Consider the following 27,468-nt stretch of genomic DNA (forward strand, 5'->3'; position numbering starts at 1 on the left):
CAAGTATATTTGGCAGGAACATTCATGTCTTTTACAGTTTGCTCTGTCCCTCCACCCACACCCACACCCAGGTCTCGCCTGGCAGCATAGGCGCTGTTGCTTGCGAGACATTTTGTTTAGCTAAGGGGCTAAGAGCCTGCCCATTGGTTGGCTTCATTCTCACTGTCATTTCCTTGCTTCTCTTTGGTCAACAAGTGCCAGATTTACTTCTTCTTCTTTTGTTTATCCCTATCCTGTATCATAGCCCAAGTACTGTTTCTCAATGTCTTCTTTATCCCAGCTCCACCTACAAAAAGTGCTCTTTACTGCCAAGCTGGTCAAAAGGGAAATACATGGTCTTCCCGCTGCTGGATCTCCCTCTTCCCACTTCCCAAAAGTTCCAGGATTACATATATGTGATATTTACTTATAGTAAACTTGATGTACATTTTTCAGCGCACAAGACACAAATCACCAGCCTAAGTACAGGACACACAGTTCTAGACAGAGTTGGTTAAATACACAAGGCCATAAAGTACAATAGCCACAAATAAGAAGTAATTTGGTTGCATCTATAATGCACTACTCCATAAAAAATGGAAAATAAGGTTTCACAGTGGTACAGTGAATCAGTAACCCCTCCATGTCTCAGTGTTATCAGTCCACCACATGAAGGACTTCTTCAGTGAACCTTCTCCAAGCAAGCAAAATATGCATCTCTAAATTCTGTAATCTTTGGGCCAATATTGTCCTCAAAGAGGCCAGGGAACCAGTAATCCTCCCCCTCAGGTTCCAATATTGACTATGTTATCAGAGAAAGGGAGTGTTTTTCTCTGAGTTTCTTAACATAAATCCAAACACATTGACCGTACATAGTCTTTGAAAAAGCGATGTCCGTATCAGAGCTACCAAACCAGGAAACTTCTTTTCTTGGCAGCAATAACTATTCTGCAGAGATTTGTTCACTGTTACTATGCAACTCTCCAAATGTCACTTGTAAATAAATCATCAAAAATCTTGAATAAGGCCTCCGTGCCTTCAATCATTGTTTCAATTAAATGCTGAATATTTTAGCTTGAATAATCTTATCACGACGCATATTTGCTAGTTTTGAGCATTTCATATAACATGCTGTTTGTTTTTTGTGAGCTTCCCACATAACAAAGTTTGTGTGCTTTAGTGCATCCCATTACTCATTTTTGACCTTCCATCTGCTGTATTCATTTGTAAGCTTCACACACAAACACTGTTTCTGGTGTGCATCATTAACACCTCATATCTGAGCTTTGCCCACAAACCTCATTCTGCATATTTCACTATACCTATCGTATGTGAGCATCTCATATGTGTCTCGTACAGCAGACTTTTTTTACATTGGTAAGCATATCTCTTCCACACAAACACTGTGCATCTAATTTTTGCGAGCATCCCACACAAGGCTTATACTTATTGCAAATGTATCTCATCAGACTGTTATATTTTGCACAAACAATGCGATTTGAGTCAACTCCACACTCATATCATCCATCTGCAATAACTCTTCCCATAGATTAAACAACAAAAGTTTTTGTATTGTGTTTTATACTTTGAAATGCATTAGAGTTTCTCCACCCTCCAGCAACATGAATGCAAGCGACAAACATCCAGTATTTGAAAAACTATCATCTCTGTCCATTTTGTGCCCTGCTAAACCAGGGGCTTCAAAGAGGGTTCTTTTAGACTTCAATAGTCAGACACATACACAGAATTCTTTACCATGCATATGTAACATGTTCACTGTACACACATACACACACACACACCTATGACGTGTGCTGAGGATTTCTTTGTATATTCTGTTGGCTTTGGCCGCTATTTTGGGGAGGTTGGTGGTTCTCCTCACCTTACAGCACCATCTTCCAAATAAGTGGTTTTATGTACAAATACATATGTTATTCTCTTGAGTGGTGCCAATATACCTAAGCATTATACCACTGTTCATTAGTAGTTACACACACACCTACATATACACAAACACACACACACACACACTAAACAAGTACATGGGTTGTTGTTTCCTGGTTCTGTGTTTCACCATACTCAATTGCCCTTGAAACTGTGTAGCGATTTAAGTCTGGTGGTGGTTTGGCCCAGAATACTGCTATTGAAATCTAGGTCTCAAGCCCTTAAATTTCATGTAGTTGCACCACAATTTTTATAGCGGACTCGGACGATCTCTGTACGTCCCTTGAGTAACCAGCTCTTCTACCTACTTCAAGTCCACAGGCAGAGCTCTGGCTCATCTGAACTATTACCTGATGGTAATCCTCCAGACTCTCTGAGCAGAAGGAAATGCAGCATCAATAGCCACCAAAATCCAGTATTTAGTCAGACCAGCAACTTACTGCCAGTGACTGGATCGCAAATCGCAAATCGCAAAAGAGGGTCACTGTTACTACTACTGCTAATAAGTAAGTGTATTATAGGGTTGTGTCTAGTGTAAAAAATGAATCATTTCTTGCTCAATCTGTATGGATACTGGGTCAAATTGTGATAATGCATTCCCTTTCTCAGCATTACATAATTTGCACATGTTCTCTTTCTCTGCTGAGTACTGAAGCATTCTGTAGTACTGTACGTGTATTACTGTGAACAAAATCTAAAGCCTTACAATGTCATATTATGTTCCCCAGCAGATTCATTTTTGCCACAAGGACAAAAACACTTCCCTTTTAGAAACCTGCTTGACCGCATTGCCTGTCATTTTCAGCAAAAAGATCTTTCAGGTAGGTTCCTCTGCCACTGTAAAATATATGCTGCAGTGTCATATGTATTGCTGAAACACATTAGTCAGGTAAGGTTTGGGCTAGAATGCTTTTCTTGCTGTGGAAACTGAACAGTGTTATAAAGCACCTAGGTAGACCTTCTAGGAGGTCTTTGCACACACTCACTGTCACACTACATTGGGAGAGAATCCTAATGCTGAAGGCAGGTTTGTCAGGGTGCTAATAAAAAACTGTTTGAAACTTTTAAACTGCAGTTAATTATTCTGTTTGTCCCCAAATTGCAACAGCTAAAAACTTATTTTTCCTTTTCTTCCTAAAATGGGAATTTGGAAATTCTTTGCAAAGAAACAGCCAGGTGAAGTTAACCTATACTCAGACAAATAAAAAATGAATATGATTTATTGGATTGATATGCCAGAGATGCAGTCTGCAATTCAATGTTGTGTTGGGGCAGCATATTTAAAAATATCAAGTGGTTACACACCAGCCCCAGAAACATTTTGTGGATTTGTCACTGCCTCAGATGAATCAAACAACAGTTCTTTTGCAACAACAACCAGTCTTCAGGATAACGAGGGAACTCTTGGAAGTGCAGAGACACCAAACCAAGTATACAACAGCACTGTGCCCATTCAAATCATTATAACACAGTAACAGACTAAGAAAAAGTGCATTCTGCTTTTCAAGACAGATGGTTCCAGGATTTCCCTTGGCTGCATTACAGCGATAGAGTGGCAGGAGTGCTATGCTTTCACTGCATAACAGCTAAGTCACTGAAATTAAGTGAGCTTTACAGGAACACAGAAGAAGAATTTTGCAGCACTGGGTGTAACAACCGATAGAAGGCAATAGAAAGGTTCAAAAAGCATCAGAACAGTTATGCTCATTCATATGCAGTGAGCCAGCCAGCACAGTTAAGAGAAGGCCAATTAATAATCAATCAATAGTTATCACAGCAAGTCCAACACCAGAGAGATGCCTGACTTTGTCTTAACAAGGTAATTCCTACTATAGCTCATCTGGCAAAACAAAGCCTTGCACTTCGAGCTCATGATGACAGCAATGGGAGTTTCCCTCAATGTCTTATTGTAGGAGCAGAAGATGTACCTTCCTTGAAACAGTGGATTACAGCAAATCGAGCACAATATCTCAGCCCAGACATCCAAAATGAAGTTCATCAGTTATCGTCTCATGCAATTTTGCATCAAATTCATACAAATATTGGTTGTAATCCATTTGCAGTAATTGTTGATGGCACACAGGATATATCTGGTCAGGAACAAGAAAACTTTTCTATTTGTTACCCTGACCATGATTTGTACACTCATGAACATTTTATTGGACTATATCAGGCAGATAATACTACTGGTGCTGCAATTGCTACAACTGTAAAGGATGTGTATTGCTGGCATGTTCTTTCTCTGTCAAAGCTGGGAGTATAAACATATGATAGTGCACCAAATTTGTCAGGGACATACTACGGTACACAAGCATTAATACGCTAATAACAACCAAATGCTGTTTATGTCTTTTCTTGAGCACATTGTACAAAACTGGGTATACAGGTTGCTACAGCAAATAAATGTTCCATAATGGAAGATGCACTATTTTATGTCCAACAACTTGGAAATCTGTATTGGCAATCTATGGCATGCCGTACAATATTACCAGACCTCATTCAGCACAGTTTTGAAGGCCTTGCAAATGTGTTAAAAATAAAATCACTGTGTCCAACACGCTGGACAAAGCTGTACAAAAAGTAATGGATAATTTTGCACCTATTCCGGAAACCCCAGAAACAATTATCCAAAGTCCATTGGTGATGTGTGTGCTCACGCTTATGGTTTCTGGCACACTTTCAGAGAGGAACAACTCTCCTAGGTCTTCAGATTGCTCTCCAAGTACTGCAGCTTCTGCAATGTTTGAACATTGCTATGCAAGGACACCACCAAATTTCAGAGCTACTAGATGCTGTGAATTCAGCAAAAAGTGCAATACTAAAGCTTCATAGTGATGAGTCGTTCGACATTCTACTCGATTGCAACAACCACATGACTGCTAAGTACCATCTTAATGCCACTGAAATGCCATGACTGCGGCAAATCCCTATATTGATAAATGATGGAGCAGCAGAAAGTTATCATCCTGCAACCAAAAGGGACAAGTATCCCATCAGTATTTTGAACTTTTAGGTACAGTTTCGATATATCTCTCTTAGCGTTTTGATTAGTAAGGCATCCAAGCCTATGAAAAACAGGCAATGGCACTGAATCTATTTTTTAGTACAAATCTTTTGACTCTTTGCTGCTCCCAGATCAATTAATTATATTATCAAGTATTTCTTGAGTCCCAATACTAGCAGACAATGCGTCAAAAAATGCTTCCAAAAGAGAGAGCTTTTATTTCACAGTTTGGGAAGCTACTACAGATTGTTTTGCGTATTCCAGTATCTTCTTGTGTAGCTGAAAACTTGGCTAAGATCAACTATGTCCCAGAAAAGACTGAATCATGTTGCCATGTGCAACATACATAAAAAGATGATGGACTCAGTTGACCGACAGACAAGAGCGAAATAATTGGTTTTCTGCACTGAATGGCATGAGAAATTATTTAGCTTTCAAATTTAAGTCAATAATTTTATGAAATCTGCCTGCATCAAGAAAAACTGATTAGTCCAATTGCATTTTGAGGTTTTGGAATGTGGCTAAGAGCATATTGTTTATTTTTCCTTTTTTTGTTCTACCTTTCTTTGCTTGATGCATGAAGATGTAAGATTCATAAACATGTTTTTTTCACATTTGGTATAATTACTTTATAGATGTGAAGAACAATAAAGCATACTTACAAACTGTGACAACATGCTGTCTTTCACAATATTTCACTTCAAAAGGACGCAATTGTATTCATTTAACAAATCATACAGTTCTCACACGACGGGCGATTTTTATAGGACCACTGGAAAGTCCCTAAGATTCTTCCTGCCCCCCCAGAAATCGTGTCTCCTATGCACCAGCAATAACTATTTTATTAAAAGCTTTGTGCGAGTCACTAATTGCAATACAATAACTGTAAATGAATGGGTAATGCTATAATGCAAGCGTGTGACAACAGAGTGTCTAGGCAAAATACACAGACGGGAACAGCGCTATCTGTCAGCACTATCTGTCATCTTCTCAGCTTCTTTCCCCAACTCCACATTCACATTAGCCACCAGCCATATCTAAATAAGTCTGAGAACATAGCCCTGAGACTACTTTGAATGACATTTATGGACATGGTTTTAAAGATTATGCAGCATGTATTGGCTGTGAAATCAACTCAAATCTGATCTTGTAGATCTTTCATCCCTGTCAGCTTAATTTTATGATGATGCAATCTCCCATCATCAAACCATGCAATGCTTTCTATTTGTGTTCTGTCCGGCCAAATTCTCCTGAGCAGTTTAGGCATGGGGCCCACCTAGCTCTCCCAAACAGACATAGTTCACAGCCACTAGTAACCAGTGCTCAAGATGTCAAGTCTGCCACAGAGAATGGTACACTGATATGCCTCTCCGACTCTCTCATTATATGCTGACACAACCAGTCAGATATATGTTGAATTTCTTGCATTTGAACAACATCTCTTAGGTGTTTCTTGGACAAATGTTTCCTAGTGCTTGTCCTGCGATTATCGAGTCATTCTGCTAAGCCCACCAATGGGCCATTTGGATTGTCATGGAGAATTCCTCCTTCCAATTCCACTTGCGGTGCTATGCAACACAAGTTCCACACACCACTTTCCAGGACTTTGAGCCAAATTGCAGAGCAGTCTCACTACTTCAGATGAAATGTTTGCACTCTTTTTGTAAATGGAGCAAGGAGACAATCTGCCCTTGATACAGTCTTCGTAGTTCTTTGTAAGAATACACCAAATAACTATAGCCACATGCTTCTCAAAACGATTTTCGCAAATTCGCCTCTGAAAATATTCAGAGGAAAATATTTCCCCCTCAGCTACTCACAATACTCACTTAGCTCTAATCTGAATACGCTGAAACCTGCCCTGCTTTCAGAAAGAGGGAGCATCTCCGCTATGAGAATGTTCTGTTAGCTGGAATGGGATAAGTGTCTAACTGGAAAAAACAAAGTTACAACATTTGTCTTATGTTATTCTAAAACTATACATGAATATAAGATTTGAAAAGGATTCTATTAGTGTTATAGATTCATCACATATTATGCAAACTAGTGTGTATGAATGGGGAATTCTCACTTCCAGACTTAGATTGTTTACTTTGATGTTGTAATCCATCCTGCGATACTTTCACCCTGTGGATGAAACAACATAAAGTACACATGCAGGCTTGTGCAAACAGGGTCTAGCTCATGCTAACAGTGTCTGCTGCAGTCTTGGGAGAAAACTGTAGCCACTGTTAGATACAGTTTTGGCAGATAGCTGATAGCTGCACAGTGTTAAACAACTGAGGTAAGTAATGTACAGGAAAGCAAAGGCTTGTGATTCAATGGAGGGCAGACGAATCTCCCAAAGACAGCATAGTCCTGTAAGCTTAGAAACACCTCATGCCTCTGTCTAAACAAATGGCACAGAGACCTGTCAGCCTTAGGGTGGTCTTCCCCCAAACATTTTGCCATCCTCCTCCATTTCTTTCTGACCCCGTTTTTGCTGGCCTTAGAGCTCTGCACACTTTACCACTGTTAACCAGTGCTAAGGTGCTTGTGCTTTCTCATCTAAACATGGTAACATCAGCTTATATCCAATTGGCATATATAATCTACTTCTAAGTCCCTAGTTATGTGGCATTACATGCACTCAAGGCCTGTAAGGTAAATGCTGCTAGTGGTCCTGCAGCACTGATTGTGCCGTCCACTAAAGTAGCCCTTTAAACATAGCTCAAGCCTGCCATTGCTGAGCCTGTGTATGCAGTTTATATTGCCATTTGAACGTGGCAAACAAACAACTTGCCAGTCCTAAACCTTCCTTTTTAATACATATACGTCACCCCTAGGGTACCACCAGGACAGCCCAGAGGGCAGAGTGCAATATATTTAAAAAGTTGGACATGTACTTTTAAGTTTTACATGTCCTGTTAATGAAAAACTCTTAAATTTGTTTTCACTACGCAAGGTCTATCTCTCCAAAAGGATAAGATTGTAGTTGCCTTATTACAATTTATAAAGCAATTTCCAAATGGGAAGTGATAACATGTTTGGTGTCTCTGAAATTTAAAACCCTAACTTATGGTAAAGTCAGATTTAAAAATTGCAATTCTGAATTCCAGCAGAACCAACACAATTCCTCTGCTGGAGGCACATCCCGAGCAGAATTAATGCATCCCTGCCACTGCATGAATTGGACTCATCGCAAAGATAGGCACTGCCACCGCAACATCTTCGGAACCATCACTGTGCAATGCATCCTCAATGCAGACCCTTGCATCCCTCATCCATGTCAGCCTTGACGACGATGACGGACTCTGCATCGCAGCCTCACCGCTCTTTGGAACCTATGTATTTTCCTGCCTGCATGCTGCATCCGCGACGTGGACTTCGCATTGCAAGTCCCCATTGATGAGATATTTGGCACCGACGCATAGGCCTTCACACTGCAACAGCACCGCACCTCAGAACTGATGCATTGCTTTGGCTGGGTGACACATCTTTGACATGGATCCATAAACCAGGATTTAAGGAACTTGGTTCAGTGAGCCTAACTGAGATCCTGTAGCCGGCTAAAGCTTCATCGCAGTCGACTTGAACTTGTGACTATGTCCCATGTCCGGTGCGACCAGATATCAGCAGTTGGAGATTTATGTCTCTTGGTGTTATTCCACACAAAAAATTTAGATTCAATATCTCCGGTTCTACTAATTGTTTTTTGTCATTTTAGTCTTGCTTTATTTATCAGATTAATCTCTAATGTTCTAACCTGGTAAGGGAATATTTTACTGTCTCAAGTAATACTTTACACATTGCCTTTAAGTTAATTCAGACTGCTCTGTGCCATGCTACCAGGGATTTGAGAAGAGGTTAATTCGGGGTTTGCGTGTGTCTTACCCTGACAAGGACTGTGGTTGCTGCATGACCAGGGCTCACACCCCAGTCAACCAGTAACCCGATTTCTTACAGTACCTTTCAGAAACCTATGAGTGATCACCACAAACAAACCCTTGCTGAATTTCATACCTGTTTATATCAAGAACAGCAAGCAAGTTGAAAACACAAGAAATAGGAAAAATTAACTCCCACTCAGAAAAATAGAAAAGCTGTGGTAAAATATGTTTTTAAGGTCATCTGTGTTTTCTTGAAGACTTTGAATACGAACCATTCCCTTGTTTACAAGTTTGATCCTGAAACCTGGTGAGATTACCATAGCAAACCTATAATAGATGCCATGTATAGGAAACAAAAGATATGCTTTCTTGTACCGCACTTATCCCCATTTTTCAAAAATGAAAAAAGGAAAATTTGAAATATTTGTGTACTTTTTTGTTCCTTCTGTGGGAATCCACATACCCTAGGTATCACCAGAATGTCCAACATGGGGGGCGAAAGATGCAAATTTGGGTAATTATTGTGGGAAAAAAGTTATTAAGGCTTAAACATGAAAATGGCTCAGCACTGGGCGGAAAAGCCTCCACACTTAGAGGCCGAAAAACAAATACCATAGAGTTATTTTCCCAACTGCATAGAGATAACTAGGCAGCAGCAGCCTGTCCTTAAGGGAGGAGGAGTCCCCCCACCTTTTGGCCAATGTAAAGAGACCTAAGGTCAGCCAATAAGGGAAGGCAGCAGTCTCAATCCTCCTGGAACTTCCGAGGTTTCCCTCCATGCATGCTGCAGAAGGAATGTGTTATGTGTTGATTTAATGCTTGGTGCGTGTGTGTGTGTGTGTATATATGAATATGTGTATATGTCAGTGCGAGATTTGAATAGGTGTGAATGTGTGTGTGTGTGTGTGTGTGTGTGTGTGTGTGTGTGTGTGTGAATGCATGGATATGATTCAGTGCACCCGTGTGTGCGTGTGGACCCCACCATCGCTTGCTCTAATTACCAGCTGCCACCGTAACTAGGTGATCTCAGAAGAAGGAATGGAGGACTAGTTTTTATGGTCTACTTGGAATAAAATATACAGCATAAATGAGACATGAATGTTATGGTCAATAATTATTCAAACACTTTTTCGACCTGTTCACCTAACCAGCTGATTTCTGTATTTATAGAAACTGCTGTTGCTGCGTATTAGGATTGTTCAGCATCTTATTGACCTTGTATGCCCCCCAATATTCTGTCTTTCAATTAGGATTAGTGTAGTTCCAATTTCTTTGCCAAAATTAGTAGCCAGTCCTCCTTCTGTTTCTTCATCTGCAACCACAGATTGCAGCACTGGAGCACAATGGTCTATTTTTAGTTTTAACCATGATTCCTTGAGACCACTACTCCCACACCGTAGTTATATGCACTGTCTTTGATTGTGGTGCTACCATACCTGCTGCGAGGGCCGGTGCCACCATTCTAAGCATTCTCGCCATTCTGCTGATGCGATTATCACTCTTGCTATCAGTGAAGTGGTCTTTATGAACAACATAACAATATTACTACCTTTGTTTGAAGAAACCAGCTTCCATGTTCATGTTCACAACTGTGGCTCAAATGTTTGGTAGAAATCCTTCAAAGAACTTATGGGGAATCCTACCATCCAATGTCTTGAACCAGCATGAGCAAGGGGCACGGCTAACCTCTCCGAAGCATTTTAAACTGAGCTTAACCAGCAGTATAATAGAGGAACATTGCAAGTTCAATGAACTGCTGGGTCGAAACACGTCACTGTTTACAACAAACCTAACATATTTTATTGTCATACCCAAACCACTGCCTTGAGGTATATATAGAGGTATGCTTGTTTATGAAATCACTATGGACTAGAATTCTTTGCACCTTAGTAGAGGCGATTTTTATCCCATTATTATTTACCTATTGCTTTGGGAAAACTATCTTCTAAAAACATTGCTTCTAAATTTGTGGAAAGAACAGGCCCCCCAGCTGGAAGAATATTCAGTCAGCAAACACTGAACCAGGTACAGCACGTCAAAGGGCTTCAAGAAAAAACTGCCTTTTTTTGCTTTACGATCCTCAGTTTGTAGCACAGGACAAAATGGCTGGGTGTTTAGTTGCAACTTCTTGTTAGAAGACTCTAAAATATGTTTGATAATAACTTCACGCCTTCATTCATTCCTGGCTTTTAGTTTTCTTAAGTTATGCTTAGATATTTGCATTCCATGCCAGCCTTGGCCTCTACTGCAGGAATAGCTCGCAAACCGTAATAACCCAACAATGCTACAGCAACAGCTCGTCATCCACATACATGCAACATGACCAGCCTTGGAGACCATGGCCGACTCCAGTCGGATTCAACCCTCAGGGGCAACGCTCTTTGCATAAGACATCATTGTGCTAAGGACTTGTTAGATCCACAAACTAGTTCACAAATGAGTTCACCACAATCATTACATAATAGGTCCCTCAAATCAGTGTCTGCATACCTTCTCGTCCTTGGGCTTTCAGGCAGTTGAAGCACAGAGAATGGACATTGAGAGTCCAGGACCCCATGCTGTGGAACATAAGGAACCTAAGACTTGGGCAGTGTCAACCATAGGCGACCCAAAGACAGTTTACAGCACATTACAAAATAAATAAGTAAATAAACTAATAAATGAATGAATAATTAATAAATAAATGTAATATGAATGGTGAAAGGCGTGCTGTATTGCATAGGCCTCATTTGTCCATCACCTGTTTGAAGCCGCAACGTCTCTTAGGGGCTTGCACTCCTCCATGATCATGCAAGATCCCACCACACCAACAGCAGCGAACACACACTGACCACCATCCTCTTGCACCTGAGATGAAACAACTGGTAGGTGTGCAAACCTCTGAAATTACACACCCTTTGTATGCGATTTACACCACACTGAATTCATGTAACTTGGACGACAGACAGGCTGGATGGGGAATAGTTTAATGAAATGATGACCCAAAGGAGAGGTTTAACTACTAAGAACTCTGATTAAAGCAAGCAGCTCCTTAAATAGAAATAGTCCCTGATCAGCAGGCTTGGGATCCTTGAAGCAACGCTGCTGGCGCCTCCGCTCCCTTGCCTGGTCTTTCCCTGCATTCCTCCATGAGTCCTGTGTTTAGAGCTCTTACTTCTGTGCCTCTGTTGTATATAGTTGTATATATGTTCGATAAACCAATATCCAAAACGATCAGTCATGGAAATGTCTTCAACAATCTACGCATATTGTTGCTATTTCTACAATTATTTAATTTTGCATGCGGAATGGTAAAATTACTGAAAAGATTTATGTTAAATTTAGCTCACAAACAGTAAAATCTTATAAAAATTGTGAATATTCTTTCTGTTGAAAACATATTCTATGCAATGTTTTAAACGTGGGGCATACATAGGCGTTCCAGTGACAAATGAACGTGTGAGGTTACAAAATGAAAACCAATTCCAGATAATCTATCAGGTACAACTGTGAGAGTGAGGCATTGCCGCCACTGTTCTAGAGACCGAGTTTCATATCAAGCGTCGGAGTTATTGCTAATCTGTTATGTGATCAATAATTCAAAGGCTGCACAAGGTGTTTGTTTCAGACCGCGGACCGGAGTCACAATATTTGTTGAAGCTGTCTGTAACGTGATGGGAGATTAGCTTATTTATGGTCGCTCCTGCCTGCTTTCTCTTGCAACTAGCAGTTTTCAGCAGCGCCATTTGGTGCTTAATGTTCCGCAACTGGTGTTTTGTGCCGCAGCTCTTCGGTATTCACACTGTCAGCTGAATATATTAAAACATGCCCCTGCTCGTCTTGGACTAAAGGTAGCCTGCTCCATCCTTTCTTCCTCTTCTGAGTGGCACAGATACAGGCGGGTCCGCGATGAAAGCAAGTGATTTAGTGTGGCAGGCTGTTTGTTGATTTAGTTCCAGATGAGCGAGAAGATAAAAGCCAGAAATGAACTGAAGACTAGATAGGAGATATTACACGCAAAGCAGCAATAACCACAGGAATCGCTCATACACAATATAAATTATGATGTGAAATGAACTAAGACTATAATGTATCAAGGCCTGCAGGATTTTACACAGCTGAGTCCCCTGCTCGCAGAAGCCTGAAATGATCTCCGTTTGTAAAGCAGCCGTCGTCAGCAGAGCGGGCTGCACGCAGGGTCTGCTAGACTTGTTTGTGCTTCCAGGGCTCAGAAGAGCCGCACAGCACCAGACAGAGAACAGAGATTCAAGGGCCGCATTCAGGAAAGGTTTAAGAACCATTTTCAATTCGAAATTCCACACCTGCAGTTTTAGAATGAGGATTTTTGGAAATGACAAAGCTTAGACTCTATGCACTGTGACAAAAAATTCAGCAATATTGTTCGGAAATGACCCTTTCAGAAGGTTCACCCCAAACATTGTGCCTTCCTCCTCCTCTTTTTGCTGAATTCTTTTTGTTGGCCTTAAGACTCTGAGAACCTTACCACTCCAAGCCAGTGCTAAAGTGTATGTGCTTCTCCCCTAAACTTGGTGGCATTGGCGTATACCAGATTGGCATATTTAGTTTACCTACAAGTACCTTGTAAAGTGGTATACCATATGCCCAGGGCCTGTATTCTAAATGCTACTAGTGGGCCTGCGGCAGTGATTGTGCCAGCCACAAAAGTAGCCTTTCAAACCTGTCTCAGGCCTGCCATTGCAGTGCCTGTGTGTGCAATTTACTACCACTTCGACATGGCATTTAAAACCACTTGCCATGCCGTAAACTCCCCTTTTATTACACATTGCTCACTCTTAAGGTAGGCCCTAGGTAGCCTTAAGGGCAGGGTGATGTGTACATAAAAGACAGGACATGTACTTTTAAGTTTTACATGTGTTAGTAGTGACGAACAAATAACTTAATTTTTTACTACTGTGAGTCCTACGCCTCTCATAGGCTAGAATGGGAATTCCTTAAAACACTTTTGCGCTGTAATTCCTGATTACAAAGGCGTAGTGTTGTATGGTGTCTCCAGAGCCTTTCGCTTTCTGTGATTCCATGGAACATGGTGATCAGAAAGGAAAGCTTGGGAGTCAGTTGTGTGTGGACAGTTGGATCCTGGCCGGCTGCTTCCTCCTGGCTATCACTATGTAAGTTAATGAAAGAAGAAACGTACCTTGACTCCAACGGCACTTCATTTCACAGGCGACGAGCGGTGTGGAGTTGCCAGGAGGAGAGCACCTGTGGTGGGACACCAGCTATTCTATGTCACGCTGTGGAAGCGTTGTGGTCAGCTTCCCGTTCAGAGGTGAACTGTTTCTCTGGCAGTTCATCCTCAAAGATAAGCAAAAGTAATGGCTGGCCTCCTTTGAAATATTGTGTTTTGGTATTTTGGGGAAACAGACACTGATTGGCACGAGTGCCACTGTGCTCCTGGGGCTCATGCAAGGCAGTGAGGTGCTCACGCAGTATCCAGGCAAGGAGGAGTGGAGCTCCTGGCAACCCCTGAGTCACAGTGCAGGCGCGTTATTCGGCTTAAAGGAATAGCTGATCTCGCTTATCATTTTATGGTCTATGAAGGCGCTGGCAGGCACAGCTTTATACAGCCTCTGAGTATTTCTTTGTTCTGTGAGCGCTGAAAGGCACAGCTTTATACAGCCTGTCAATCTTGATTGTCTGTGCCAGTGCTGACATGCACAGCTCAGCGTCTAGGCCGTAGTATGAGAAAAATTAAAGTAAAGAAACTCAGAAAAGAATATGGTATACATATTGAAGTCCTTCAAAGCATGACAGACTTACTGGATCGGTGCATTATTTTAATGTTGTAACAGTGGTGACTACCTTTATTATTTTAGTTTTATTTTGTGGGGATCAGTGGGTGACATCAGAGACTACTTTCTTTATTTTAGTCTTTTGTGTTTACGCCTTAGTGTGGACCATGTAAATTGTGATGGTTGCCACTCAATTTCTTTTGACACCTAGAGAGCCTATGGTGTTGCAGGAAGATTAGAAGGAAGGATTCCAAGCATATGTGGAGGCCATTGGTGGTGACATATGAACAACTTAATGCAAGTTGGCCATGTTGAAGCATTGTTTAGGGGCTGTGGGTAGGCGTATTTTGAAACATTTACCTCTTTTACTGAAGGAAGATGAGGAGGATTCTGATAGTGATGACTGCGAGATAATTTGGTGCACAGTATAATTTAATTGGAGAAGAACATCTAGGAAATGTTCCACATCGCAAAATATTTGATCCAGACATTAAACTGGTGGCTTATGGAAACAAGCCCATAGAATTGTTGGGGTATTTAGAAGGGGTATTGGAGTTTCAGGGAGTGGAGGCACATTCGAAAGTGTATATTGCTAAGGATGGGCTGTGTTTGCTGGGGTGGTCTCAACAAAGGGATTTGATGATAAAACTGGATCCAAATCATCCTGATTTCAAATATTTTCAAGAGTGAGTTAGGGCTACTCAAAGGATTTTCTCACACGATTGTGTTAAAGAATGGTGTGGTTGCTAAGGTACACAAGGTTCAGACTGTGGCTTTGGTAATGTGGAAGCTCATTAAGAAAGAGTTGAGTTGCAAACATTGTGCGACTCAGGAATAATTGAGACGATTGAGGCCTCAGAATGGTTGGCCTAGTGGTTTAGGCCAAGAAGCCTAATGAGGATTTAAGGATGTGTGTCAACCTGGGGGATCTGAATCAGGCTATTTGGGTTGACAGACATCTTCTACCTTATATTGGGAAAATGTTGGCAAAAATCAAGGGTGAGAGTATTCTCTATCCTGGATCTGTCATCAGCTTATCAACAGATAGCATTGCATTCAGATTCAACACATCTTATATCTTTTGTTACCCCGGAAGGGACGTACAGGTTCAAGCGCATGCCCTTCGTTTTAGCTTCAGCCTCCGCTGTGAGGGCAATGCACCATCTATTTAAAGGAATAAATAACACGATGTATTTCAAAGACAACATACTAATTTTTGCTAAAAAACTGACAAAGCATGATTAAGTGTGGTCTAATCTGACAGGTATTTGCAACACAGTGGGTTGACCATTAAAATGTAGAAGTTTAAGTTTGAGGATAGTGGTGTACAGCACCTAGGTCATTCGCTGGATGATAAAGTAGTGTCTCCTAAATTGAAGTTGGTGAAAGCTTTAGAGGATGCCCCTTCACCTGTGGATCAGGACCAGTTAAGATCCTTTTTAGGGTTGGACGAATATTACTCGCAGTTCATTCCTAGCTTTGCGGACAAACTGTGAGCATGTAAGATTTGATGATAAAGAAGGCTAAGCTTGTCTGGTGTCTCGAGTGTGAGAGTAAATTCAGGCAAATTAAAGAGGAGACAGCGTCTGCGTCTGCTCTCAAGCCTTTTGATACCTGCGACAGGAGTGTAGTGTGCACTGACGCCAGTGCCGAAGGTTTGGATGCCGTATGAGAACAGGTTTGGATACTGTTCTCATACAGCAAAGACAACGGAGAGAGGTGACTATTGCTTATGCATCTAGATCCTTGAAAGGGCTGAGCGCATGTGTTCCACCATTGAGCGAGAAGCGTTGACATGCTGGTGGGGGGAACACAGTTTGTGGTTTGCAGTGATCATCACCCTTTGGTTGAGGTGTTTACCAGCAAATGGACCATTTTAGCTTCGTTTAGGATAATGCTTTGGGTTTTGCGGATGATGGAGTTTTCGTTCACTATGGAGTGCATGTCATAAAGGAAGAAAGTAGTGGCAGATTGTTTATCAACTTTGCCGGTGAAATGTTTAGGTGATGATGAGTTGGATGATGGTGGAGAAAGGATGGTGGTAGTTTACATGATTACAGGAGGTCGTATTGAGCATGATGAGTGGCAGAAAGCCGTGAAGGAGTACCAGTGGGTGGCCTGCCTTGTGGCCTGCCTAAGGAAAGGTTCTGGATGAAGTGGAGTCGTTTCAGAATATAAGTACGGAATTGTCTCTGGAGAATAGTATTCTATTGAGGGGGTGTTAGACTTGGGGGTCTCTAGTTGGCACAGTTATGCACTTGTGACAAATAGGGACCCTCTCATCTAGACAGGGTAAGGGGGTACACTCCTAAAATAACCCCTGCTCACCCCCTTAGTAGCTTGGCATGAGAAGACAGGCTTATCTCAGAGGCAGTGTGTAAAGCATTTGTGAACACATACAGTAACCAAGTGAAAACACTACAGATGGACACCACACAGGTTTTATATAAAAAATAAGTATTCTGTATATAGATTTAACACAAGACCATTAAACGACAAAAACACACAATACTGTTACTTTAGATGGTAGAAGTTTGCTTAGTTCTCTTAAGTTCTTAAATGCGACACTTTAAGTCAATGTACCTTTTAGATGCGACACGCAGGGCAACGAAAGTGTTGCAACGATGTTGATGCGATGAAGTTTTTGGTGCAAAGAAATAAAGACGTGAAGATCTTCCAGATGCGGTATACTTCTCCGATGTTGCGAGAAGACTCGACTCGATGCGTCAGCTGCAGCGGCGACACCCTTTACGCGATGCGACGACAGCGGCCTTGGCAGCGACACTCTTCTCCGACGTTTGCGAGACGCTTCCGCTCGATGCGATGTTGCAGCGGTGACACCGCTTTATGCGATGCGACGACAGCAGCTCCGACGGCGGCACGCTTCTCCGTGGATGCGAGGTGCTTTTCTTGATGCGGTGCAATGCGACAACTACGATGGCTGCGATGGTGACACGCTTCTTCCTCGATGCGAGACTCTTCTCTTGATGCGGTGCAATGCATCAGCTACGATGGCTGCGATGGCGACACGCTTCTTCGGCGTTGCGAGACACTTCCTGGATGATGCGAGACGCTTCCGCTCGATGCGATTCTGCAGCGGCGACACACTTTACGAGATGCGATGACAACAGCTCCGACGGCGGCACGCTTCTCCTTCTTGAGTCACGCTTCCAGCTCCTTGCGACACGCAGTCCCTCAGAAGGCCCAACAACAGCAGCAGGCACTTCCAAAGAACTCTGGGGAGCTGGGGGGTTAAGTCTGTTGTTCCTGAGACTTCAGCAGGAGGCAAGCTCTTTTCCAAGCCCTTGGAGATCCTTCACAAGTTGAGCAAAAGTACACACAAAGTTCCTTTCTCCTCTCTTTGGCAGTAAGGCAACCACTGCAGGCCAATCCCCCAGTTTCAGGGATAGTTTCCTCCTCAGCTCCTTCTGGTTCTTTCCTCAGCAGAGGTTCTTCTTGTTTTCCCAAAGTGATCTAATTTCTTGGGATCAGGGTCCCAATATTTATACCCAGAAATCCTTTGTCCTCTGAAGGCAGAGGGGCCTTTGCCCAGTCCAAACCAGTTCCTGAGCACTCTGTTTACCAGACCTCTCCTTTCCTTTCACAGTGCAGGGCAGAAACATTAGACGCCCCACAGGAGGTGGAGCCAGCATTGTGGAAGGGAAGAACAGCACTAGAGCACTTTGTTGACAGGATTCCTTCTCTTCATTCACTGTGCAGGGCAGAGACATCAGCCGCTCCCCAGGGGGTTGAGCCAGCATTATGGAAGACAGGCACAGCCCTATTCAGCTCCCAGGTGCAACTCCTCCCACCCATCTGGATGCAGATCTCTATATTCACCACTGGGACACCTCACCCTGTCTCCTGGAATTCCCCAGCCCTGTCACTCAAACTCCAGACAAAGGAATACACACAGCCTAGCAGAGACAGGTTTGAATGGTTAGACAAGAAAATGCCTACTTTCTAAAAGTGGCATTTTCCAACACAGAATGTTAAAACCAACTTTACTAAAAGATGTATTTTATCATCCTGAGTTCAGGCATACTAAATTCGAATTTCTACCATGTTCTCTGAGTCAGTTAGGATTATAAAATGTAATAACCAAACTGCCCATTCTGGCGTATGGAGAACAGGTAGCCTTGCAATAGTGAAAAACGAAAATGGCTGTAATTCACTATTAGCACATGCCACACACACCAGGGCATGTCCTACCTTATCCTTACAATGCACCCTGCCCTTGGGTCTACCATAGGGGTGTCTGATATGAAGAAAAGGGAAGGTTTAGGGACTGGCAAGTGGGTGCACTTGCCCAGTCAGCATGACAGTACCAGACTGCACGCAGGCTCTGCAATGGCAGACCTTAGACACATGTTTACAGGCTACTTCTGTGGGTGGCACAACCAGTGCTGCAAGTCCACCAGCAGTATTTGGATTACAAGCCCTGGGCACTCCTGGTGCACTGTACTAGGCTCTGACAGGTAAACCAAACCAACCAATCATGGAATCTCAAATTATACATGAATTTACAATAGGGAGCACTTGCACTGTGGCACTGGACAGCAGTGGCACAGTGCCCTGAGCAACTAACACCAACAAAAATACATGAGGCACAACGAAAAAATGGAAGGGAGACTCACGCCAATGTGCCAGGTCTAACAGGGGGGAATTGTTGGTTGTGACTAGGGTGTTGAGGTCATGCATTCTTTGTTTGGCGCATGAGGGTCATGTGGGCATGAGTGCGTCTAAGCAGAGAATTAGGGTGGAATATTAGTGGCCCAGTTTGGACAAAGAAGTGGAAAGAGAGGTCAGAGGGTGCCTGGCATGTGCATTGAGAGTTAAATCACAGAAGACTGTGACTTTTCCTCCAGTGGATGTAGAGAAGATGGATGCTCTTTGGAAGAAAATTGGAATGGACATTTCAGGGCCTTACAATGTCTTAGATGCTTGTCTTGCGTATGCATTAGTTATCGTTGATTACTATTCAAGGTAGCTGGATGTGGAGTTTTTGAATCATGTGACAGCACAGGATGTGATTAAGGTCGTAGAAAGGTGGGAAACGGAAGGTATTCTAGAGATTATTGTAACTCACAACAGTGTACAATTTGTGTCTCAAGCTATGGGATCATTTTGACAGTTGTGTGGAGCACATCACGTCATCTGTATATTACCCACAAAGTAATCGCCTGGTGGAAAGGTGGAACAGGACATTGAAAGAAGGTATTCAGCTGGCTCTGAGCCAAGGTGAACAATGGAGGATGGCTGTGTGTTAAGCTGGTGTGGGCTTATCGCAAAACGCCCAATAAGGCTACTGGCAAGATACCTTTTGAAGTCATGAGCGGAAAGAAGTCTTGTTCAGTGTTAGTTAAAGGGGTATTGAGAGAAAGCAGTAGTGGAGGGTTACTTGAGGGTTCTAGAGGTGAGATTAAAGCACAGTTGGCTGCTGGTGATTGGGTGCGTGCGAAGAAAGGATTGATGGAAATCAAGGGTATGTCTAAATATTCCAGGCCGCTCCAGATCAAAAAAGTGAATCTCAACAATATTCTTTTGAGTGATGGTAATGTGTGGAATATCAAGAAGGTGGTGAAGGTACCTGATTGTCTGTTAAATGGAGTAATGACTGAAAGTGGTGTGGAGTCTGAATGTGAAAGGGATAGTATGAGAATGAATGTGCTGTCTGAACGTGGGGAGGGGAAACAGAGCAGGACACATCATTTACCAAAGAAGTTTGAGAATTTTTTCATGGACCATTGAAAACCTGTATTTACAGTGTGTTATTCTCATGTTCCCCCTCATGTTGCGTAGTCATCTGGTAACAACATTGTTATGTGTTGATCTCAATTGCCTGCTGTAATCTGTTAGTTATTTTCACATTGACTTATATTATCATTAATTGTGGATGCTATCTTTGTGCATTACTTTTTTGTTGTGTTGAGTGTTCTATTGTAAGGAGGGAGATGTGGTGCATCCTGTCTCGGGAGCCTTCCACTTTCCATGATTTCATGGAACATGGAGATCAGAAGGGAAGGCTCAGGAGGCAGTTGGGTGAGGACGGTTGTATACTGGCTCATTGTTCCCTCCTGGTTATCACTATATAAGTTAATAAAAGAAGAAACTTACCTTGACTCTGACTGTACTTCATTTCAAGTAGCTAAATCATGTTTCAAATCTTTGGAATGGTAATGATCAATCTTATTTAGTGGTTAAGTGTGAGAAGTTGGCATGGCATATGCTGGTCACAAGTTATAGTGGCCACCTTGCAGCAGTCCAATTCGACTCTTATGGTAGATAGGTTTAAGACAACCTTTTAAAGAAAGCTATCCTAGTGGTAGCTGTGGAGAGCAGCCTTCAGGCTAAGTCTCAGAGGAATGTAAAGCAGCTTGTTTTACCTTATAATCTCTTGAATTACCAAAGTAAAGGACACCACACAGGTATATATATCAAATATATATGTATTTATTTCTAGACACACTCTACTAATCTCTTTATGAGATTAGAAGCCAGGAACACATTCAAATATCAACGTTTCACAATAAGTTAAGCACAAACATGGCTGGGGCCCTAGGGGCGTACCAGACTATATACTAAAAAAATGGGTTAGGAAAGTCGACTTGCAAAATGACAAGGCCTAGGGTTTGCTATTGATTATAATGGAGCAAGTCACGGTTTGATTTTTAAAGTTTTAGGGTACTTCGAGGAAGTCTACAAGCAAGCCACTTACAAGGTAAGTAATTTGAGGGCCAACACACACTAGGGCACCAGAGTGCATGAGTTACCTCACCCAGGGAAGCCGGGTGCATAGGTGTCTTTTGGTGTCGGGTCGCGCCACTGTTTTCTATGGAGACCAAAGAAGACTTGCTGCTTGCGGCGACTGAAGAAGTGTCCGGTGGAATCCAAGGGTGGATTCTAGATGCTGAAGACCTGAAAATTGAAGGGACAGTGTTCACAGTCACTTGCCAGTGACCCGGGGCCAGGAAGATGGATGCCCACGGATGTCGGGTGATTTCAGGTGATCAAGGGTGTTTTGACTCTTCGCTCACGAGGTCCAAGAGAGATCGATGATGACCAGCAGCTGGATTCTGAGGGTCTCATAACGTCTGCAGCTGATGGCAGTGTTGGCAACTGGATTGGAGCCAACAAGCCTTGGCAACAGCAAGTCTTGTGTATAGTGAAGAAAGTCGATGGTGCAGACTAGCAAGGTCTGAGGGACTCACCCAGTGAGAGTGAGTGAGGGCAGGCCTGGAGCACCCAGGGGAGCCCTTTTAGTTGATAAGAAAGTCTTCGGGGGACCCACAAGCCAACAGGCAATGGATCGCAAAGGTGCCTCTTGAAGAACTGCTTCACAGGAGCCCACGGTCACTCGGGACAGGGTAGGCCTCTGATTTTTACTGCAGTACCTGCTGGAGGCTTGGGCCACAAGTGGTCTAAAGCACAAGTTCATAGAATGTCGTAAAGGGGTTGCACTTGACAATAGTGCCCGGTACCCGCGTATTGCTGTTGCTCGTCACTCATGGGGTCCACTCGCCTCAGCTCTGCTGGTGACTCACAATGGCCATCGAGAAGTCAGGAAATCTACTTCCAGGGCTGCAGGGACTTCGGACTCCGGCGGGAGTGGGAAAGTTTGTGACCGTTGATTCAAATTTTTGGTGCCTGCCAAGTAGGGGAGTCACTCCTTGACTCCAAGGGAGATTCTTCTGTCTTCCAAAGGTAGTGGAACGTCAAAGGGCCAGGTTTCTTCTTTGTAGAGCATCGTCCATCTACTTTGCAATGACAAGGTTGGCTATCTTATACTGAAGATAGGGGAAGGACTAGCTCTATGACCACTCCTCTGGGAGGGTCAGGGTAGGGGTACTCCCACACCAGTTACAGGTGTGGGGGTATGATTCCAAGATGTTTGACACCAAACACGACATGTTTTGATGCATTCATTCCAAAGTTATCATTAACCGGGAGGTTATAATGCACTTAAGAGTATATGGTTTAACCGCATCCACAAACAGCCACAAGGAATAGACCCTGCCAGCTGCAGAGGGGCCCTGCTCAAGCAGAGGCACCCCCTCACATTGTAAACCAAGCACCCTGCTCTCGGGATTGATAGGGCCTGCCTTAGGGGTGACTGATAGGTTTATATGTGTGTGTATGGTGAGATATAGGAACCTATACCTCTGTGAGGAGTGCTAACACTACCTCACCCAGGCTGCAGTAGCAGGCCTGTGGTGTCAGATTTAGTCTGCTTCCCAGGGGTGGCATAATACATGCTTCAGCCCCTGGTAGGCCTGTGAAGTGCCTATGCCCTTGGTACCTAGGGTACCATATACTAGGGGCTTATAAGGTACCACAGTATCCAATCACTAGTGCATCTAGTATGCACTCAAAGTTGTTTAGAGGGAACAGGGAGACTGGGGCCCTGATTAGCAGGGACCCAGCCAGACTATAGCCAGAAACCAGTGTATACATCAGTAGAAAAAGTGGGGGCAACATAAGTGCAGATCCTACTCTCCTACATACAGTTTGAATTGCCAATACTATTTTGGAAATGCCACTTTTAGAAAGGGAACATTCCTTTGCTGTTAACTTTGCTGTGTGTGCCTGCAGCCTTTATCCAATACACATCTGGACTGGGTGACAGCTACACTTTGCGCATTCCCTATAGACAGCCACAAATACAGGAAGGTTGGGTGTGACAGAGGATTAATATGCATTATGATAGCCTTCCTGGGCAGGAAAGGGGGTGAGAGCTCACACTTACATTTGAATAGGATGTGTCCTGTCCCCACACAAATTACTGATTACCCCCACAGATAGCCTGACAGGTAGGACTGGAATGAAAGGGGATCTGTGCACTCCAAGGAGCTGCTTTGAAGTCCCCCCACTTCAAAGGCACATTTTGGTATAAGTACTATGGCTCAGACTCTCCCACATCAGTATACTACTGGACCTGGGAAGACCTCTGCTGGAGTAAAGACTGCTGTGCTGTAAGGATTGCCACTTTGCCTTGACTGACTGCTCTGAGAAACTGCTTATCTGCTTTGCTGAGCTGCCTTGCTGCCTGCTGATCTTTGCCTTGCTGAGGACAAGGGCTGGACCCATCTCACTTGAACCCAGAGTGACTCCAAGGGCTTGCTGGGTTGCATCTTGTTTTTCTGAAGTCTCAGGAACACAAAAGCCTTCCTACAATCTTGCTGGTGCCGCTGGACTCTGCCATCTGTGAGTCCTACCCTTGTGTGAGGTGTCCCCTCCAGTCCTGGACCTCAGAAGTGGGTTCTGCAGCTAATTGTCTACAAAACCGATGCACCATCACCACTGTGCCAGTCGAAATCAACACATTGCCCTTCAACGCCGACCCATTGCTTGTATTTCAATGGAGCTCGATGACGGCACAGCGACTTGACTGTTTGGAAAAGATCGATGCACGTGCCCTCAGCATCAATGCTTTGCTCCATCTAAGATACTGTTTCAACGGGACCTGCGTGAATTTCATAGCCGGCATGCCCCCCATCTCAGTCGGTCTGAACTTTACTTTTACCCTAGTCCCTCGTGACTTCAAGCAACCTGTTAGCGCTTTGACTTTAAAGCACTGTGTAGTAAGGAACCAGATGAAAGTAGTTATAAGTTGTTGGTTTATTAGCTACATGGACAGCAGAGACAGGACTGCCTCTGACAACAGCTCCAGCAAGAATGTCACAACATGTCATTACTAAGCAACCATCAACATTCTAGATCATTGGGTTACAGTAAAGTACAGTAAGTCAGCTGAAGCATAACAGAGAATACAACACATCTTGTCTTCTCACAAAAAAATAATTAAAAAAATAAAAATTAAAATTAAAATAATATTAAATAAAACAAACATTTTATGACCTGTACCTGGCAGGTTTAACAATGTTTCTAGAACTTTTTCTTGAAGAAAGATGTTTAACACAAGGAGAAGAACTCCTTCTTGAAAGAGAAACAGTGGTACAATCACGAACTTTAACTATTCTGTTGAGATTCCACCAATGCCCCCCATCAACCATAACAGCATTTCCCAAACTTTTGATGACTTTAACAGGTGAACTAAATTTGCTGTCACCTTTCTTAGAGTGTACACCACTTTTAATCTTAACAGTGTCACCCACTTCTAGTTGCGTCATTTTAACACCTTTACGAGCATCAAACCACATTTTTTGTTTGGATTGTGATTCAGACACATTTCCACTAACCAGGGATAGCAAGTGTGCAACATCAGACTCAGATCTCACCCATCTCCTCATCCAAGCTGGTCTGAAACTAGTGTTTGGTTTACGCCCTCTCAATAATTCAAAAGGTGAAATCTTCATAATCGAATGTTGCGTAGTTCTGTAAGACCATATCATGGCATTTAGTGCTTTACAAACATCATGACCACCAGCTCTTGCCCACCTAACACATTCACCCACCACCCTATTCATCCTCTCAACCAAGCCATTACTTTGCGGTGATAGAGCGAACTTTTATGGTGCTTAACACCAGAATCTTTTAGGAATGACTCAAACTCTGCACTAACGAACTGTTTGCCATTATCTGAAATTAAGGTTTCTGGAAAACCCTCTCTCAACCACACACTGTTGAGAAAGTCTATAAGGGCATGTGTATTGGCATCTTTCACCAACTTAATTTCCGGCCACTTTGATGTGTAATCCATTAAAACTAGAATAAAACGAGCCCCCCTGGAAGGACCTCATATGGACCCATCACATCAATCCCAAGTTTTGACCATGGACTTTTAGGACATTCAATTGGTATCAGAGGTGGAACAGACACCTTCAAACTTTTATCAGAAGCCCCACAAACACAACAGCCAGCTACCATAGAATCAATCTCAGAATCCATCCCCGGCCACCAGTAAACATCCCTGATACGATGTTTAGTGAGCGTGGTACCCAAGTGACCCTCATGAGCTCTCTCAATAATAGTTTTACGAAATAGAGCAGGTGGAACAAATTTATCTCCCCTAAGGAGTAGTCCATCTTCGATGGAAAGTTCATCTTCAACTTTCCAAAAAGGTTGCAAAGGAACAGAGAGTGCTTTTTCCCTTGGCCACCCACTCTTGACAAAATGAGCTACTTTAAATGACACACAGTCAGACTCCAGGGCTTGTTTCCAATCATGCTCAGAGCCCAAACTTAGAACGGGTATGTCAAGGACTGCCACTAAACTATCATCACAATCCTCACTTGAAAATTCCTCAAGATTAACGTCATCAATTTCACCTGACTTAACAGAAAAACGGGATAACAAATCTGCTCTCCCATTCTTTCCTCCAGCAATATGCTTGATTGAGAACTGGTACTGTAATAGTTTGGTAACCATACGCATGATCCTAGGTGAACAACACTTACTCACACTTCCTCCCAGAATGTTTACTAAGGGCTTATGGTCTGTCAACAATTTAAACCGTTTTCCCCAAATATAGGGTCTAAACTTCTCGATAGCCCACGTACACGCAAGCAATTCCCTTTCAATGACAGAATACTGCAGTTCAGGAGTTCTCAATACCCTTGACGCAAAACATACCGTGTTCTCACTGTTGTTGTCAATTTGCATCAAGGTAGCACCAATTCCTACCTGACTTGCGTCCACAGTCACACAGCAAGGCAAACTCGGGTCAAACGGTTTGAGTATAGGTCCATCACATAAAGCAGACTTCACTGATTTAATGGCAACCACACAATCTTGACACCAATCAAATTTGACTCCCTTTTTAAGTAGATTACTGATGGGACGGACAACTGTGGCAAAATTAGGAATAAATTGAGAATAATATTCACATAACCCCAACAAAGACTTAACTCCCCCTTTATCTATAGGGTCTGGTGATTCTGCTATAGCTTGAATTAGGCCTGAACGTGGACTTACCCCTTCTCTGGAAATCACATGTCCCAAATATTCCACTTTAGTGCACAAAAACTTACATTTTCCTTCCTTCAAGACTACACCACGTTTCTTGAAAATGGTCAAGACTTTTTCTAGAGCAATGTCATGGGAAGTAATATCTTTTCCAAAAATAAGCACATCATCTTGGAATACGAGGACACCATCAACACCCTTCAATATACTACTCATTATCCTCTGGAAAACGGCCGCTGCAGACGCAAGTCCGAAAGGCATGCGACAATAGCGAAAGGTTTCCAGAGGTGATACGAATGCAGTAAGATGTCGTGACTCATCATCAAGTTCTACCTAATGGTACGCACTCGCCAGATCCAATTTAGAGAAATAGCACGCTCCTTTTGTCGAGGTCAATAAGTCACTAATTTTGGGTAGCGGATGGGAGTCAACCCAAATCTCCTTATTTAGGGACCTCAAATCCACACAAACGCGAAGATCCCCTCCTCTTTTTCTTGCTACGACCAATGGAGAAAGCCACAAGGAAGAGTTTGTGGGTTCAATGATCCCTTTGCTCCTAGAGCATCCAGGCGGTGGTCTCCTACCTGGGTTGCGGATGCCGTCTCTTACGGCGGCCGCATTGCTGCCTCTGTCTGTCCACTCCTGGGCCTCCTGGCACAGGCCGCACTGGGATTGGCTCTTCTTGGGGGGCTGGGCCCGCCCTCTGAAGGCATTGCCCAGCAACGCGTGGGCTTTGGCCCAGTGCCTTCTTTTCTCAATGTAGCCTTACTGACTGATGCCCAGCAAAACACTCCCCACACCAGTTCTTACATAGCACAGGACATGCCAGCAGAGCCCCGGCTATAGGTTTCATTGGTACAGCATGGCACGGGTGGGCAGGCAACCAGCACAGAGCCTCTTAATGAAAACAGTGCTCTCAAAACGCGCTGATCAGGGAGCATAGCAAAAAGTGCTCCTCCCGTCTTGAAAATAAAGTGCTCAACACACTTTACAAATAAAAGAGTGAAGGCCACAGTGCTCACAACGCCTTGCTTTTGCAACTTTATGAAGGAACAGT

At 43.1% G+C, this 27,468-nt stretch overlaps 1 long non-coding RNA gene and 1 pseudogene across 1 annotated transcript in view; both read left to right on the forward strand.

Moving 5' to 3' along the window:
- LOC146817308 (uncharacterized) overlaps positions 1-27,468 on the forward strand; it is a 226,345-nt gene that overhangs the window by 193,214 nt on the left and 5,663 nt on the right. The window contains exon 4 of the long non-coding RNA XR_014962528.1: positions 2,652-2,744. This is a non-coding gene — a long non-coding RNA (uncharacterized LOC146817308). The remainder of the gene's footprint in view (positions 1-2,651; positions 2,745-27,468) is intronic.
- Positions 3,165-4,186, forward strand: LOC146817309 (zinc finger MYM-type protein 1-like; annotated as a pseudogene).

This window comes from Triturus cristatus, chromosome 6, assembly GCF_964204655.1.
Source record: "Triturus cristatus chromosome 6, aTriCri1.1, whole genome shotgun sequence".
Lineage (NCBI taxonomy): Eukaryota > Metazoa > Chordata > Amphibia > Caudata > Salamandridae > Triturus > Triturus cristatus.